Source organism: Odocoileus virginianus, chromosome 32 (assembly GCF_023699985.2).
Source record: "Odocoileus virginianus isolate 20LAN1187 ecotype Illinois chromosome 32, Ovbor_1.2, whole genome shotgun sequence".
NCBI lineage: Eukaryota > Metazoa > Chordata > Mammalia > Artiodactyla > Cervidae > Odocoileus > Odocoileus virginianus.
This window is the reverse complement of record NC_069705.1, coordinates 28,388,866-28,406,867: the sequence shown is the minus strand read 5'-3', so window position 1 is coordinate 28,406,867 and position 18,002 is coordinate 28,388,866. Positions and strand designations below refer to the sequence as shown.

The 18,002-nt window shown below is 41.3% G+C and overlaps 1 long non-coding RNA gene across 1 annotated transcript in view; it reads right to left on the bottom strand.

Annotated features, from left to right (window-relative positions):
- LOC139032542 (uncharacterized) overlaps positions 1–18,002 on the bottom strand; it is a 104,052-nt gene that overhangs the window by 38,236 nt on the left and 47,814 nt on the right. Inside the window, exon 3 of the long non-coding RNA XR_011485070.1 lies at positions 10,591–10,763. This is a non-coding gene — a long non-coding RNA (uncharacterized lncRNA). The remainder of the gene's footprint in view (positions 1–10,590; positions 10,764–18,002) is intronic.

The window sequence follows — 18,002 nt, the reverse complement described above, 5'->3', positions numbered from 1 at the left end:
GTTAGGAAAGAGTTGGCTAGCGATCTTCAAGGGGCTTGTAGTTTCCACTGACAGTGGGATCTGACTTCCCCACAAAACAGCTGTACATTTACAATAGAGCAAACTGAAATTAGGTTTTTCTAGGACCCAAAGAGCAAAATGAGCCTCACTGTGGTTTTAGGTTAACAGGCAAAGTGTACAAGGTATTCAATCCATTAAAGTTCTGTTTTTGAGAATTTAAAAATTTTCCTCCATTGATTTTTCTTTTTTGTGCCCATTCCTTGTGATGCCCTGTAAATAAATAACTCGAATTATGTAGCAGATTTTCCTGTTTCCTGAGGCTATTTGGCTGAACAAGGATGATTTGTCATAGCTCAGATTAGCTGGAGTACATTAACTTATTCCATTTCTGTGGAGAGGGTTTAAGGGAGCTCTGACCTAGACTGTTTACTAAGGTCATGGAATAGGATGACCACAATTTATAAACCATCAAACTTGATTACACAGAGACAGGAGGACCAACACACACACACACACACACACACACCCACACAAAACCACTTCATTATGTTGTCCATAAAGTGAAACTTAAAATACGTAGGTTTTGGGGACAGGAAGAATCTATGAACATTAGAAAAGGTCTTTCAAGTCAGGGGTTCTTGCACTACATGTCAGTATAATGCTTACCTAGAAAATGTAAGATGCAAACTAGTATCTCTTCCCTTATGAAAGTCAGTGTAAGACCAGGAGGCCATTTGGATAACAAATATACATGGGCAATATGGGATGAAAACAAATTATGCAGAAATGGGAGAATGCATGGTGCCCATTATTGGAACACATGTCTTACACCCGTTTTTATCAGCGCTGGATACAGAATATGAAGAAGGCCTTTCAGGCTTTTTTCTCTGAGCATTAAGCCAATCTGAATTCCCTTTGGTAGTGAAGCACTGAAGATATAGTGTTACCCTGGAAATATAAATTATTAATAGATTCAGCATTTTTGTCACTTCTCAACTGTTAACCAAATTAGACAAAACTTTCTTTTGCTAAGTAGATTTTCTCTTTGGGATTAGCTTTGGGAAAGCACAGGCCACCACAGTAAAAAACTTTGGTCATTTACATATAATTTTGCAAACTTCCACTGGCCCATGACAGTCTTTGTACCTCAAATGTTGGTATTCTTGATTTTTTTTTTTTTCCTTTCTCATTTAACTGTGGAGGATAAAACCCTGCTTTGGATTTACAATGACTTTAGGATAAAAGTCTCCCTCCCCTTTCTCTCCCTTTCTCTGTGTGTGTGTGTGTGTGTGTGTGTGTGTGTGGTGTCTTTTTCTGAAACCTTCATCCAAAGTTCCAATTCTCTAGGCTTGGCCAAAAGTCAAACTTCGCAAAAGATTAAAAATGTCACTACAAAATGGAATCGATTTAAATCAGATTGTGTTCTTCCTGTACTTTCCATGATGACACATTACTTCCAGCCCCTCTGTCCCAAACCCCCCGCCTACTCCCCCCTCTGTCTGAGTCTCTTATACCCAATCCCTCCACTCTTTCTTTTAAGTAAGTTGTATAGTAATGGTTTCCAAGAGAGGATCAACCAAACCCAGAAATAACAAAAAAAAAAAAACAGTGGGTTTGGCTGGAGGTGACCCATTGTGATGCTTCTGAAAGGGGCAACCTCTTGTTTCTTGGGCTTCATCCTTGAGTGGGCAAGAATAAACATAATCATCCCCATGAAATCAAAGGTTTTCTCCAGAGGCTTGAGGAACAAAGCTGATGGCTGGTGCTTTGGGTCAGTCCCTGTGGCTCTGTAGGGCTCCAACTAGGCCCTTGGAGGCCCTCCAGCCACCCCAGTGGAAAGGGCAGTAATACAGAGCTCACTTGTGCTTCCAAGCGTTATTGAACAAACACGGCCGAGTACCAGTGGGGGCCCAGCAGTCTGGCCTGCTAGAGACCAGCCAAGAAAGGTGGAGGAGCAGCCATGCAAGTGCCCACCTGACCCTACAAAGGCACAGGATGCCTGAGAATATGGTAATGGGTATCTGCACAGAGTAACATGCCAAGAAAAGTAAGGCGAGATGCGGCAGGTAGCCGGAGCTCAATAAATCTGTGTGGAATGATACTGTTACAGGGAAGAACTGACTCCATCTTGGATCTGTCCCTTATACTTTTAACCTCTGCTTCCCATTGCTTTTGTTCATTAAAAGGATACTGTCCACATATAACACCCTGCCCCTCTGCCTGAAGGCTAAACCAAAATGCCTTTTTTCAGGGCCCCATCCACCTGTGGATGGCTACAGGAAGGAAGAAATTAACACAGACCATCCCTGGAGCAGGCCATTCCAGGAGATATCTGCAAGACTAATGGCCTTTTTTACTTTACTTCCTCACCTTCCCCTCTGATCTATAAAAGAACCTGGCATTCAGATCCCAATAAGAAGGTTATTTTGAGACATTAGTCTGCCATTTTCTTAGTCTGCTGGCTGAATATAGTGATATTCCTTGCCTCAACACCCTGTCTCTCGGTTAACTGGCCTATCATGCAGTGAGCTTGGACTCAGTAACAACATCGTAGTGCTGAAGCTCTTGGTTTCTGGCCCAAAGGCCCCTCTGTGCTTCAGCAGAGACCATACATCCACCCAGAAATCTCTGGAACAATCTACACATACTCTGTCAGACAGGGAAATGTCTCTGCCTTTGCCTAGAAATTCTACCTTGTGCTCTGGCAGCAAAAGACATTCTTGGCCTGCTTGATTAAGGCAGTCAACTCTTCCCAAAGGCTCAGCTAAATGCAGTCGTCCAAGCCAGGATTTTAATTCAAAATTAGTCAGATGAGAGTTCTGCCCCTTTCACACAGGCAAGAACCAAGGCAGGGCTGAGTCTATTCCACTCTCCTTTTTGCACCATTAGTTGTACAGACTACCTGGATTTGCATTCCAGCTTTGCAGCTTACACTTCTGGGCAAACTGCTAGGCCTCTCTGCATGTTTCCTCATCTATAAAAATAGAGATATTAAATGTGTATAACCTCATAGGGTTGCTAAGAGGACTAAATGAATTGGTACAGTCCAAGCCCTTGACACAGTGTGTGGCCCACAGTGAATGTTCACTAAATGCTAGCTATTATGACAATTAGCTGTTTCTCTCTCCCTTCTTCAAAGAGATCTTGGGACCACCTCAAACTAAAAAATAAAGGGTCAAGGCAAATCACGAAAAAAATCGTGAACCCCAGGGCTCTTAAACCTCAAGGCTTATTGTGATACGAGTGACATTCTTCACTTAAGGCAAGTGGGGGTGGAGCTCAAATTCCATCCTGTGGTCCATCTGAGGGCTCTGAGCCCGACTCAGACTGAAACCAGGTCTCCCACATCGCAGGCAGATTCTTAGCCACCTGTGCCCACCAGGAAGCCTGTGACTAGTAGTCAGAGCCCCCTAATAACACTGGAACACTATCTCTTACGCTCTTTCCAGTACAGAAATCTGGCTTTATGTTACTTTGTGACAGCTGTTTACCCACATTTCTATATTCTCTCTCAAAGTACACATTCTAATGACTATTAATGTACAAACACTGGCTGTTACAGATTCTTTTCTGGATTGTGGAGTAAATAAATAAACTGATTCAATATTCCTTAAATACACTTACTTTGGCAGCTTTATGTTCTTCTCAACATTTCCCCCATTTTTTCCTATTCCAGGCTTTTATCCACCCTATTTGTCGCCTGTCTGCTCCACTCTTGGCTCCAGACTCACCCTCTGATGCAGGTGAAACTACTGCTGCAGACTCTTAGCTCCCTGGGTCCAGACCCCTCACTCTCACTCGCTTTCTCACTTGACCTTTATTTCTCATCCTCTGTGGTTTTCTGTTTGCTCAGCTCCCCGTATCTGGTTGTCCATGTACCCACAGTCTGGTATAAGAATGATCTCCCTGCGTGTGTGTGTCCCAGTGGAGAGGTATTACTGATGTAACACTCTCAACACCTCTCAACAGTCCTTTCAAATTCTTCAGCTAGCCCATTGGAGAGTTTAGAATGTGAACCCAGGCACCTCACCCCAGCCCCTTTCTCTTTGGGTGCCAACCTGCACAGAAGAAGCAAGCAAGCATTCCCATCTGAGCTGGCTGGAAGACTTCGAGCTCTTCCTATGCTTTTCATGGGTTAGTTTAATTCCAAGGTGAAGTGTTCCAAGCCCACTCTCTGCACATAAATGTCACACCCTCTAATCAGTCACAAAATAGACATGTTTTCCCTCCACCTGACACCTGTATCTACATCCTAAAAGAGCACAGGTAGGAGGGGAAGAAAAGACTTTTATTTATTGGATGTTCTAAAACCACAGAACCTGGATGCCTGTAAGTGTGCAGTCGGGAAGGCAGATATGCCTGCGTGCAGCAAGCAATGCCGGCTCAGCAGTGGGCACACAGGTGGCTGCTGTGTCCGCGAGTGAGCGTGGAAGGGACGAGCTGGGACCAGAGAAAAGGGGCCACCACGGAAGAGAGTGGCTAAGTTAGACCTTGAGGGACTCAACTGTTTCTGGCTCCCTTGGAAGATAAGAAGCAATCTTTATGAAGGTCTGCAAATCTGTCCCATTATTATCACTACAAATCCTCTATACAGTGGGCAGAGCTGCAGCAAAGCAGAAGAGAGGCAGCAGGCAGCACTGTGTTGACTGGAGGTGAGGGAGCTAACAGGAAAGTTGCCCAAACCACACACCATGGGGTAGGAGACTTGGGCAGGAACTCTGGGCTGAGCTATAAAGAGATGGTGGGAGGGAAAAGAACCTCAAGGGAATTGGGGACTTGAGTCTTTTTGCTGTACCCACCTGGCCTCATTTATTACATTTAGCTTAAAAGCATGAGTCAATAAAAATATTAGTCAAAGCTTTATAAATATGATGAAACTTACTTGCTACAATATTGCTAGGAGCCTTTTTGCAATGTTTGATGGAACAAAAGTAAGCCTCCTGTATGGCTGTTCTGTCATAGGCTTATCAGTGGATGTCTTCCACAGTAAAACACTTTCATTTCTACCCAGTAAGAACAGAATTTTGTTTTTTTACATTAACATGATTTCTATTTTATATTTATGTCAGACTATATAAATCTGTGATCCAGCCTTGTTATTCTCTCTAAATATAGCAGAAAGTATAATTAGTGAAGAAAAACTTCTATAAGGGGTAGCCATGGAGAGGAGCCTGCTACAGCCCACAGCAGAGACATGACTGAGCATGCATGCATGCACATGGGGAGGGCGCACCCAAGTCTTAGGACTACAGGCTACGATGTATCTTTCTACTTTCTGGATGTACTGTGTGCCACATACATGGCAGCAACAGCAACAGTTGTAACCTTCCAGCAGTACTGGCAGGAAGTCTGGGGGAGTCACTTCTGGGTACTTGGAGAAACTGTTTGGAAAAAGTCAAATTGGAGGGAGTCAAATTTATATTCTGGCCACAAGCAATAAAAGCTTGAAAAATGCCTGATTCCACAAACCCTTTCTACTGTGATGTAGAGTAAAGACGTAGACAAGGATGCAATTGAACCATCTCTGAATTACATAATAGTTCAGTTGAAAAGATAAGAGCAATGAGGATACTGTCAAATTATAACTGAACAATATCTATCATGACTCTTGAGCCCTAGGCTGATGGTGGCCCAAACATATGTGGTGAAGGGAGGCTGCAGGGGAAGGAACTGCACTGCTACATCATTCATTTCAGAGGGAGAAATTAAGCTAAGAATTTCTTAGAATACTACAGAAAAAATGGAAAAGTTCGGAAACTACTGAAAGTAGCATTGTGCTATCTGTTTCCCTGGCATGAAGAGAACGTTTATCAGTGAGACAACATTTTCAAATCTTTTCAAATGTGTATTATCAAAAGAGACACCAAAAAGCTGAATATGCTTTGGACATGAGGGAATTTAGGAAACAGTAATTTCCAAGAAGCATCAGATGACTTTCTGCGACAACAAGAACCAAGTGATGTGGGCAAAGAGAACATAGGCTGCGTTTATGTTGCAGCTGATGGTGGTTTTTTGGGGCATTAAGTGTTTGCTATGGTTTGCAAGCTTCTTCTAAAACAAATCTGTCATCTATTTTCCCATATAAGCCCCAGTCATACTTTGACAGGACGTGACCAACCTCACCTTCACTAAGGAGGACGTTGTAGAGCATAAGAACCGACGTGAATTCTGGGAAGGAAAGGTAGCGCCACAATCAACACTCAGTTTCCAAAAAGCCCTCTGTAGGATCTTCCAGTCATCCTGGCTTAGAGAAAAGTACTGGACAAATACATTATTCCTCCCCAAATGTATAAATACATCAAACCATAAATGTTTCTCCCCTTTTTTCTCAACCCACCCCCTTTCTGCCTGGATCACCAACTTTTGTTTTCCCCTTATGGGGTTGGATACAGTTATCCTCCAGGTTTCTCTTGAGGCTCTTAATCTAGACAAAACCATGTCGTGCCATGCAAGGGATGCCACTAAGGCCTTGTTTCTGGAACTATCCTCTCCTCCAGATAGACTCACAAGCTGTCTCCCCTTGACTCACCACTATGCCTTGAGCAGTTTCTCACCCTTCTCCTAATTACACATCCAAACAGACATCAAGTCTTGTGAATTCTACCTCCTATCTCCTGATCCATTCATTTCTATCCCTTCAGCCTCAGCCAAAAACCAGGCTGTCAAGGACCCTTCCCAACCTCCCACCAATCTCCCAGCCTCCATTTCTGCTTTCTTCTCATTGATTTTCAGCATCCCAGCCAGAGTGTTTTCCGAAAACACAAATCTAAAATCCCCTGTTTAGAATTATTCAACACCTGCCCTCACTCTCGGGAAAAACGTCCAAGCCCCTTGTCAGGCCTTCCCATCGCGGCTCCTGCATGCTTCTCGGGCCTCACTGCTCGACGCTGGCTACCCCACACTCAGCATCAGGCACACTGACTTCTTTCACTCCTCAGCTGTCCACAGTTCTCTTTTACACTGGGCTATCATGAATGCTGTATTTCAAAGGCAAAGTAAAGCTCAGAATACCTTTTCCCTTAGGTGACTGGTCAGTACCCTGAACCTGACTCTTCTCTAATGAAAAGCTGATCTTCACTCTCAGGTGAAGGGGAGTGCATCACTGCAGCAGTATTATGCCTGTTCATACAAACCTGTCTCTGAAATGGCTCCAGAAATTCTAAGTGCAAAACACTGAAAAAATTACAGTTGACTCTTGAACACAGGTTTGAATTGTGCGGGTCCACTTGTATGTGGATTTTTTTTCCCCCCCAATAAATACATACTACAGTACAACCCAATCTGCAGCTAGCTGAACTCAAGGATGCGGGACTGAAGAAATGAAGGGCCAACTATAAAGTTGGATATAGATTTTCAACTGCATTGAAGGTCAGTGCTCCTAATCTCCAAGTTGTTCAGAATCAACTGTACATAAAATATATGTTATGGCCTTTTTTTTTCCCAGACTTTTACAATCAAATGATATCATTATTTGACATTAAATATTATCAAGAGGAAAGGTGATTGAGAACATGGACTCTGGAGCTAAACTGCTGAGGCCTGGTTCTGCCATTTTGTTTGTATGGCCTTGAAAATTATTGAACTGCTTTGGACTTCAGTTCCCATCAGTAAATGGAATGATAGTACCCATCCCGTAGGGTAGATAGGAGAATTAAAGGCATTAACAGTAAAGTCTGGCCAGTAGTCTATAACCAGTAACTTAGCTAGCACGACTAAAATCTGCATGAGGCTGCTGTATAAACTAAATCAATTTCTTTTGAAACTGCTGAGCTATTTACAACATTGAATTCCTGAAATAAGAGTTTATCTTGTCCATTCATTGCACCCCTCCTTTTTTTTAAAAGCAGTCTTAATCTTCTCTGCATCAGGAAAGACATCAAGAATGGAAGAAAGGTAGAAAAGAGATCTTTTTTAGGAAGGAATTTGCTAGGGAATCAGGCACAGTGACAGCTCCAAAAGGTCTAAACAGACTTCAGAGCAGACACCTGGTTGGAACAGCGATAGGGGATTTGGCTTAAAGCTGCAAACACACTGTTTGAGGTGGGCTTAGTCAGGCTAATGGAAATCAAGAAGGAGCTAAGTCCCCCAAAGGTGCTCCTTGATGTCTGTCTCCTCTGCCTGGCCCAGTGTCAGGGGCTTTTACACAGTTACTCCATTTATTCTCCACAGACACCTCTGCAGTAGGAAATATCACCCTCAATGTTCAGATGAGGTCTAATTTGGAATTTGTTAAAAGTCACATAATAATTTTGCAGCAGAGCAAGGATTTGAGCTGTAATAGGTTTGCTTCCCAATTCAGTGCCCTTTCTTCTATGCAATAACTCTCATAGTCACAAACATTTTCATACTTTCTTGGAACTGTGTGATTTAGAGCTAAGTTTAGGAATACTCCTCATTTCTTATATAAAATTCTCTTCTTGTATAGTCCTCCAGGACCTCAAAGTTGAACAGTTGGATGTCCCAATTTATGGTCTCTAAAATTCAGATTAAAAAAAATGACATAACTTTAAAAAGCTAATAACCAAAATAATACATGCTTATTGGAGAAAACAGAAGCACATCGGAAGGTACAAAGAGGACAGAAAACACCTATAGGGCTTCCCTGGTGGCTCAGTGGTGAAAAATTCATTTGTCAATGCGGGAGACACAGGTTCAATCCCTGGTCTAGGAAGATCTCACATGTCACAGAGCAACTAAGCTCATGCACAACTATTGAGCCTGTACTCTCAGTTCAGTCACTCAGTCATGTCTGACTCTTTGTGACCCATGGACTGCAGCACACCAGGCCTCCCTGTCCATCACCAACTCCTTGAGTTTACTCAAACTCATGTCCATTGAGTCAGTGATACTATCCAATCATCTCATCCTCTGTCATCCCCTTCTCCTCCTGCCTTCAATCTTTCCCAGCATCAGGGTCTTTCCCAATGAGTCAGTTCTTTCACATCAGGAGGCCAAAGTATTGGAGTATCAGCTTCAGCATCAGTCCTTTCAATGAATATTCAGGACTGATCTCCTTTAGGATGGACTGGTTGGATCTCCTTGCAGTCTAAGGGACTCTCAAGAGTCTTCTCCAAAACCACAGTTCAAAAGCATCAATTCTTCGGCGCTCAGCTTTCTTTACAGTCCAACTCTCACATCCATACATGACCACTGGAAAAACCATAGCTTTGACTAGACAGACCTTTATTGGCTGTATTTAAATGTGTATATTAAAAGTGACTCATAATTTTAATATGCTGTCTAGGTTGGTCATAACTTTCCTTCCAAGGAGTAAGTGTCTTTTAATTTCATGGCTGCAATAACCATCTGCAGTGATTTTGGAGCCCAGAAAAATAAAGTCAGCCATTGTTTCCCCATCTATTTGCCATGAAGTGATGGAATCAGTTGCCATGATCTTAGTTTTCTGAATGTTGAGTTTTAAGCCAACTTTTCCACTCTCCTCTTTCACTTTCATTAAGAGGCTCTTTAGCTCTTCTTTGCTTTCTGCCATAAGGGTGGTGTCATCTGCATATCTGAGGTTATTGATATTTCTCCTGGCAATCTTGATTCCAGCTTGTGCTTCATCCAGCCTGACATTTCTCATGACGTACTCTGAATATAAGTTAAATAAGCAGGGTGATAATATACAGCCTTGACATACTCCTTTTCCGATTTGGAACCAGTCAGTTGTTCCATGTCCAGTTCTAACTGTTGCTTCCTGACCTGCATACAGATTTCTCAGGAGGCAGGTCAGGGGGTCTGGTATTCCCACCTCTTAAAGAATTTTCCACAGTTTGTTGTAATCCATACAATCAAAGGCTTTGGCGTAGTCAATAAAGCAGAAGTAGACATTTTTCTGGAACTCTCTTGCTTTTTTGATGATCCAACGGATGTTGGCAATTTGATCTCTGGTTCCTCTGCCTTTTCTAAATCCAGCTCGAACATCTGGAAGTTCATGGTTCATGTACTGTTGAAGCCTGGCTTGGAGAATTTTGAGCCTTACTTTGCTAGTGTGTGAGTGCTCTAGAGCCTGGGAATTCCAGTTACGGAGCCCGTGTGTCACAACTACTGAAGTCTATGCGCCGCACAGCCCACGCTCCACAACAAGAGAAGCCGCCGCAATGAGAAGCCCACTCACCACAACTAGAGAGTTGCCCCCGCTCAACCCCAACTAGAGAAAAGCCTGAGCAACAGTGAAGACCCAACACAGTCTGAAGTAAATAAATAAAATTGTTTTTCAAGTATTTACATAAAACCAATCTACAATCCCACCACCCAATATAAGCACATTTTTTGATGTTTCCTTAAAATGTTTCTAGGTACACACTAACTTTTAAATAAGCTTTGAACAGTTAATACATTTATATAGTACAAAATGTTAGAAGTACAAAAGGATATACAGTCAAAAGTCTCCCTTCCACGTCTGCCCCCAGTCCGCAGTGCCCTTCCTAAGAAGCAATCACTATTGTCAGTTTTATACCTCCTTTAAAAGACAGTCCATGTAGACACACAAACTGAATAATTTTAAAGTTTTTTTTTTAAATGGTACACTGTCTTTTGTGTAAACAGAAGTATCTACCAGGACTTTCTTACTCTCTAGATCTGACTCACCTCTGTCTCCTTTAGCAGCCACAGGTCCACCCAGCACTCTTCACTCACGTTTGTTCGGCTTGTTGCCCCAGCCAGTCAGAATCACTTTAGCATCGGCCTTGCTGCCAAATGCAGTGTGAGAAGGATCAAAGTCTTGAAACTTTTTTCTGAGATCATTCCTCAAATAACCTCACCTAAGAGAGACAAAGGATGGGAAGCTGTAAGAAGCCGAGCCTCTCCTCAGCAGGGCTGCACATATTTCACTTTGTGTGATGTTATGTCACCACTCTATACAACCTTCTTCCAGTAAATGAAACCTTTCCAAGTAGTAAGGGCTACTGGGTCTAAATAACGTCTATCTGACCTCTTTTAGCTGTCTTCCAAAATGCCTGTAATTTCCTAAACTTGCCAGGCTCTCTTCTGCCTTTACATATGCTCTTTCCTCTTTCTTCTAGAAACTCATTCCACCACCATTCCAGCCTTGTCTCCCTTCTTTACCTAAAAAATTCCACCTTCCCTTCTAAGATGAAAACTTTCTCTGATACCCCATCTCCCTATCCCAATCTGATTAGGCACTTCTGTTTGTTACTCATTATACTTGTGCAAAACCCCATCATCTATTTGACAAATACCTATTAAGTGCCTATACGTGCCAGGAACTGAGGAAACAAGGAGTAAGGCAAGTGATGTCCTGGCAGCAGTTACACAGTCTAATGGAAAAGAAATTAGGTAAGCGGGGGAAAGGACGATAAATGCTAAAGAGGAACACTCAGGCTGCTGGGGGAGCGGAAGATCTCGAGCAGAGCCTCCAAGTGGTCATATTTCAGCGGATGCCCGGAGGAAGTGTAGGAATTAACCAGGTGAATTGGGGGCAAAAAGGAAGGTGGGGGGTCCAGGTAGAGAGAACATCAGTGTGAAAGCTCAGAATTACAAATGAGAAACTTTCGCGAATTCACAGTTGTCCATACGGCCAGTGAATTGTTTTAAGACTTGGTCAGATGTGCCTTTTAGGAACCACGGCTCTGGTCTCAGTGTGGAGAAGGAACTGAAGGGGGGTAAAACTAGAGAGACTGGAGTGTGTGGCACTTACATAGGGTTCCTCAGTGCAGAGTTGAAGCCCAGTATAAGTTTATTTGCATTTCATAATTCTGCAGTATTTTCAGTGGCCTACTTGTTTCCAAACCTCCTGAAACAGCGCTAGATTATACTCATCTTTTTTAGCACCAGAACCTAGTGAAGGATAGCCCAGAGTAGGGACTCAAGAAATGTCTATAAAAGACAAACGGTAATACTTCCTCAGAGTAATGTAAGGTCTAAAATTAGGCTCTTTTTTTGTTAAATTCAATAGAGCCACACAGAATGGAATCTCTTACTAGTCCTATTAAAATATACTATTAAATTAAAGCAATAGCATCTTCATTAAATAAACACCAATCTCCAAACTTGAAACAAGTATTATCTACAGTAGTGAAAGCAACACAAAGATCTCACCACAGGTGATAGTTTGTAGGTAGTCACTGGAACTGATCTTTCTGAAGACAGTGTTTGACACGGAAATCAATAACAATGATTTCAGGAATGTAAATTATTTATGCACAAGAATGAAGGTCTGATGCAAACATGGATGAGTTGCATTGCTAAATTATGATGAAAGGATTATGAATGTTAGAGAACAGACTAGAGATAAGAACATGCTCAATAAGAACTGAACATGTTTTAAAAATCTTTTTAGTGTGAAATTAAATATACAGAAAACTACATAGAGAAAATATTATTTTAGTGATTTAAGGTGAATACCCTTGTATTAATAATTATGACACAGGTCCGGAAATAGAATTTTGCCATCTCCATCACAATCACAATCGCTTGCTCCCCAAAAAGTAACCATTATCCTGACTTTTACAGAAATCACTTCTTTGAGTTTAAAAAAAAAAAGTTTTCCTACCCAAATGTGCATCCTCAGACAGTATAGTTTGTGCCTTGCTTCTTCAAAAACATTTGATGTCTTTTAAATCTCTTTTAAGCTCTAGCTTCTCCCTCCATCCTTCCCCTTTCTTCCCTGTCAGGAAGCCCAGGCTGGCTGAGCTGTAGTTCTGCAAGGACTGGATGTTGCTGGTAGTGGACTCCTGTGCAGCTCATGGGCTTCCTGGCTTCTCTCTCCTGCAGCTGGATCCAGAGACTAACTCCACCAGACTCAGGTTTGACCTCTTTGAAAAAAGAAGCACTTTTCAAAACTGGCTCACATTTCCCCATTAGTCCCTTGAGAACTGTTCCCAGCTCTGGCTCTCTGCATGGCTCTCCATTGCTTCTACTCTCAGCTGCCAGTCATGGAGATGCTCCTGTGTTTGCACACACCCCCCTTTGGGCTCCAGTTGCTCCCTGAGCTAATCAGTTCTTCTGAGAAAAGTGACTAAAGCTCTCACGGCTTCAGGCCGAAGCCTCCCTGGCCCACTGAGTTGGAAGTTTCCAGTCCAGCCTATTGACTGACACCCGGCCTACACAGCTTCATGGAATGGAGGGACAGCCTCTCTTCCTCCACTCAAATACACCAACCTCTTCCTCATTTATTTCCCAAATATTACTTTCAGTCATGTTGAAGAGGGAAAACGCCTTTAACATTTAAACTCTTCCAGGGACCTAATTTAAAATTCTGAAATGTAGTTTTTATGTCACCTTTTATCTTCTGAAGGCACTTTTGTCCCTAAGGGATCTGAAACAACACAATAGATTACCCATCACTGTCATCATCATATCCTATGACCCAGCTGATCAGAAACTAAGTTTGATCATGGTAATGGAAAGCTTAGAATAGGTATCCTAATAGTCAAAATTTTTGTAGCATTATTTTTTGAAGAATTAAAAGTACCTTAGCAATTCATTTTTCCCAGGGTGAAATAACAGACTCTGTTTTTAAGATTAGACTGAGCCACACAGTCATTTATGCCTAACATGGCAACGACATATCATTTAACTAGGCACTTTCCTCTCTCTCTCACCTAAACATGCAACCTGGCATAAAAATCTTAAATTCTTCCATCTTTCTCCATGTCCTCTCTGACACTCCCATAGTCCAAGCCACTATTTCTCAGCTGCAATATTGTCACAGTTTCCTAACTGGTCTCCCAGGCTATACTTTGGGCTCCTCAAAATCTCCTTCCACACAACAATCTGCAGGACCTTTTAAAATAAATTTAGATTGTATTTTCCTTCTCCACTCATTACTTCTATAACCTCTCATTCCTGCAGTAAAATCCAAACTCCTCAATTTTAAAGGCAAGTCTCTGTGTTGCCAACTCTTGCCCACCCCTCCAACCTTACTGCCTCTGTTCTCCATTTGGGTCTCTGCATGCAAACCACCCTGGTCTTCTTCCCTCAGTCCCTCAAAAGTGCTCAAGCTCTCCTAAGTGTAAGGCCTTCAAACAATCTTCCCCATGCTTCACTCTTTCATTGCCAGCCTTCAGCAATGCCTTCCTGGGCCATCTTCACTTACCCACTAAATATCTGGTAGCAGAAACCTGTTGCTTTTCTCCCTTCAAATTACTTATGGTAATTATTTTAAATTGTGGTAAAATACAAAGTTTATCAAATTAGCCATTCTTAAGTGTACAGTTCTATGGCATTCAATACACTAGCAATGCTGTGCAACTCCATTGATCATCCTTTTCCAGAACTTTTTCATTTTCCCTTACTGAAACTTGGTGCCCATTAAATAACTCCTCATCCCTCCTCACCCCACTGCTTAGAAACTACCATTCTACTTTCTGTCTCTACGAATTTGACTCTTTCAGCATCTCATGTAAGTGGAATCAGTCAAAATTTGTCCTTTTGGGTCTGACACTTCGTTTAGCATTATATCTTCAGGTTCATTCATGTTGCAGCATGTGTCAGAAATTTCCTTCCTTTTCAAGGCTGAATATTATTCCATTGCACATATATACCATTTAGTTTATCCATCCATCTGATACTTGGGTTGCTTCCACATTTTGGCTATTGTGAATAATGCTGCTATGAATTTGGGTATACAAGTATCTGTTCAAGTCCCTGTTTCCAATTCTTTTGAGTATGTATTTACAAGTGGAATTGCTGTAATTTGATAACACTGTTTTTGCTTTCCTTGGTAGCTGCATCATTTCACATTTCCATCAGCAATGAACAAGGCTTCCATTCTTCCCAATACTTGGGAAGATTCTTTTTTTTTTAAATAATAATCAACCTAATGAAGGTGCAGTGTTAGTCACTCAGTCGTGCCCAACTCTTTGCAACCCCATGGACTGCAGCCCGCCAGGCTCCTCTGTCCATGGGATCTTCCAGGCAGGGATACTGAGTGGTTTGTCATTTCCTTCTCCAGGGGATCTTCCCAACCCAGGGGTCGAACCCAGGTCTCCTGAACTGCAGGCAGATTCTTCACTGACTGAGCCACCAGGGAAGCTCCAAAATCATACTAGGAAGTGTGGAGCAGTGTCTCACTGTGGCTTTAATTTGCATTTCTCTAATGATAAGCGATGCAGAGCATTTTTTCCTGTGTCTATCGGCCATTTGTATATCTTTGGAGAAATATCTATTCGAGTTCTTCACCCATGTTTAAATTGGTTTTTTTGGCTTTTGTGTTTTGAGTTGTAGGAGTTCTTTATATATTCTAGCTATTAATCTTTTATCAGACATACTATTTACAAATGGTTCCCTCCATTCCTTGGGCTATCTTTTTACTCTGTTGATGTATCCTTTCAGGCACAAAAGTTTTAAATTTTGATTAAGTCCAATTTATCTCTTTTTCTTTTGTTGTCTGTGCTTTTGATGTCATATCCAACAAATAGTAGCATTTAACTCTATATTTATCTAAATGGTTTTTTTTTCCTCACAAACGCCTACTTAATAGACTAAGTTACACAAAGGCAGAAACCTCTGCACCTACACTGGGGAGAGTGACTAGTAGCAGTTTCAATATATATATTTGTAATCTAATGAATGCATATCTTCTGATATTTTCAAAATATGATGCTGTATGATACCCTACTTGTACAATTATGAAAATATTTATAAATGTGATTTCTGTGTGATTCAAATTATCTTTAACATGAAAATTTATATTAATTAAAGACACATACATTTATGTCAAACTACATGTAAAGTTTTGGGAAGTATTTGGGGGAAAAAAAACAGAAACTATGTCAATTCATTATTATCAAAGCATATTTTTTCTCAAAACCATTACAGATCAAAACTTAACTAACTAAAAACCCACCTTCCAGATTTTAGTCAGTCTATCTCAGACCTTAAATAATTTCATGATATATTTCTTCATTCTTCACTGGCAGTTTTTCAAAAGTGGTATAGACCTGCTTCTTACAGCAAAGGAGGGGTACAACCCCCTTGTATTAGCTTAAGTATTAGCACAAAAAAACACTTGAAGAGTCTTCCTTTCCTTTCTGATTTTGTAAACTTTCAGGAAGAGAGTTGGCAAGTATTAGTCTGCCTTTTAGATCAAGCAAACCCATAGGGTTTTACTTGCATGTTTCTCAGAATTCAAGTTAAAAAGAGCTTGCATTGTCAGCTGCAAAACAGCAGGGGGAGCTCATGAGATTTATAAGGCAGCTACTACCAGCTACCCTCCCCCTCCAAAAAACAACACTACTTTAAGCATAAACTGAACAATACCAAGGGGAAACCCAAACAAAGAGAAAAGGAAGCAAAAAATAATAATAAAATTCTTCTAATGAGAGGTGGAAATAGCCAAAATCAATTGTATAATAAAGTAACACTTAATCCACTTAATTGTATAATAAATTAACACTTAATCCAAACAGATCTACCAAGCCCAACTTTCAGGCTCTCCTTACTTTCCCTAACAACCCAATGTACCCCTGGGTGCCCAAGACCCCAAACTGTTCTGGAGCCTTCACCAACTTTTTCATATGTCAGAACAAAATTTTAGACAGTTGACTTTAAAACTACTGTGCTTAAATTTTTAAACATTTTTTTTTAATATTAAGTAAAAAACTTCTCTTTGGGGAACAGCTTAAAGAGTATTAATTTAGGGGTTCCCTGGTGGCTCGGATGGTAAAGCATCTGCCCGCAATGCGGGAGACCCGAGTTCTATCCCTGGGTCGGAAAGATCACTTGGAGAAGGGAATGGCAACCCACTCCAGTATTCTTGCCTGGAAAACCCCATGGACGGAGGAGCCTAGGGGTCTACAGTTCATGGGGTTGCAAAAGAGTGAGACATGACTGAGTGACTCCACTTTTTAAAGAGTATAAAAAACATTGGGCTGTAAACCACAGAATAGTGAAAGAATATATGAAATATAGCTCTTATTAATTGGGAAAAGTAAGGGAACCAAGAGTTCCATCCTGAGCTTTAGGGTTGGAATAAGAAGTCACTCCCTATGAGGATAGGAGTGGTGTGGTAAACAGAAGAGTAATTTCTATTTGGGAGAAATCACAAGTGCCATTGGTACTACTTTCCATTTTGTCCTCTGAACCTTAGCCTGGAATATAGGAATTCATGTTCAGCATTAACAAGCCATCAACATAAACTTCAAATTATAAGGATCTTGAGGAAACAGAACAACAACACAAAAAGTCCCATGATGACACAAATTCACTTAGCAATATATAAGGATTTAATAAAAACAAGTAATAAATTTATAAGAATAAACAAGAGCCCTTAAACTTACAAGTTTAATAAGTCCCATACTTAGCATGTAAATAGCTCTCTCCTAATACAAGGCTCAGTAACTGATAAAATGCCTGATAAAGATGGTCTCTTCCAGGCTCTTCTCATGTGCTAAAATACTGAATATACCAACCACCAGTTAAATATTACACCCAGTGGTTATCCCAGTCATTTATTCCCTCACTGCTGACTATCCTATACATAGGAAAGATGTGTATACTAAGTGATCCTGTACTGGCCAGGCAGGATTTTGGTCCACAGACATGCTTACTGCTTCCTATCACTATGGAAATAAGACCCAGAAAAGGCCCTGTAAATTCAGATGAAAGTGGTGGCTTCTAGAAGAAGCTCAGAGTCTATCTTCACTTGCCCTCCATCTTTCTTCCTACATAGGGATGGGCCAGGGCATTGCCCTACTCTGCCCCACAAGGCCAAGGACATTTTATTGTTCACTATGAGAGTAAATGAGATAGATAATCCTTCTGTTGAGTAAAGTCCTGATGCAAGTTTTGTCTAAATAGGTCTTCACTGACTATGACAACTGTTGAGATACTGGGGTGTGACTAACATATGATAAGAGAAATAAGAGAACCCTAATCCTGCCTTAAACACTTGTTTCCAAGGGATTCTGAGGAAGATGTAAACAAAAATGATAAAACAGAGCAAATAAACACATCCAAAATGCATAAGATTCTACCCTAACTACTAAAGCAGAGCTTGAGTGAGCTAGACTGAACTGGAAAATTTTCCTTTAACCAAG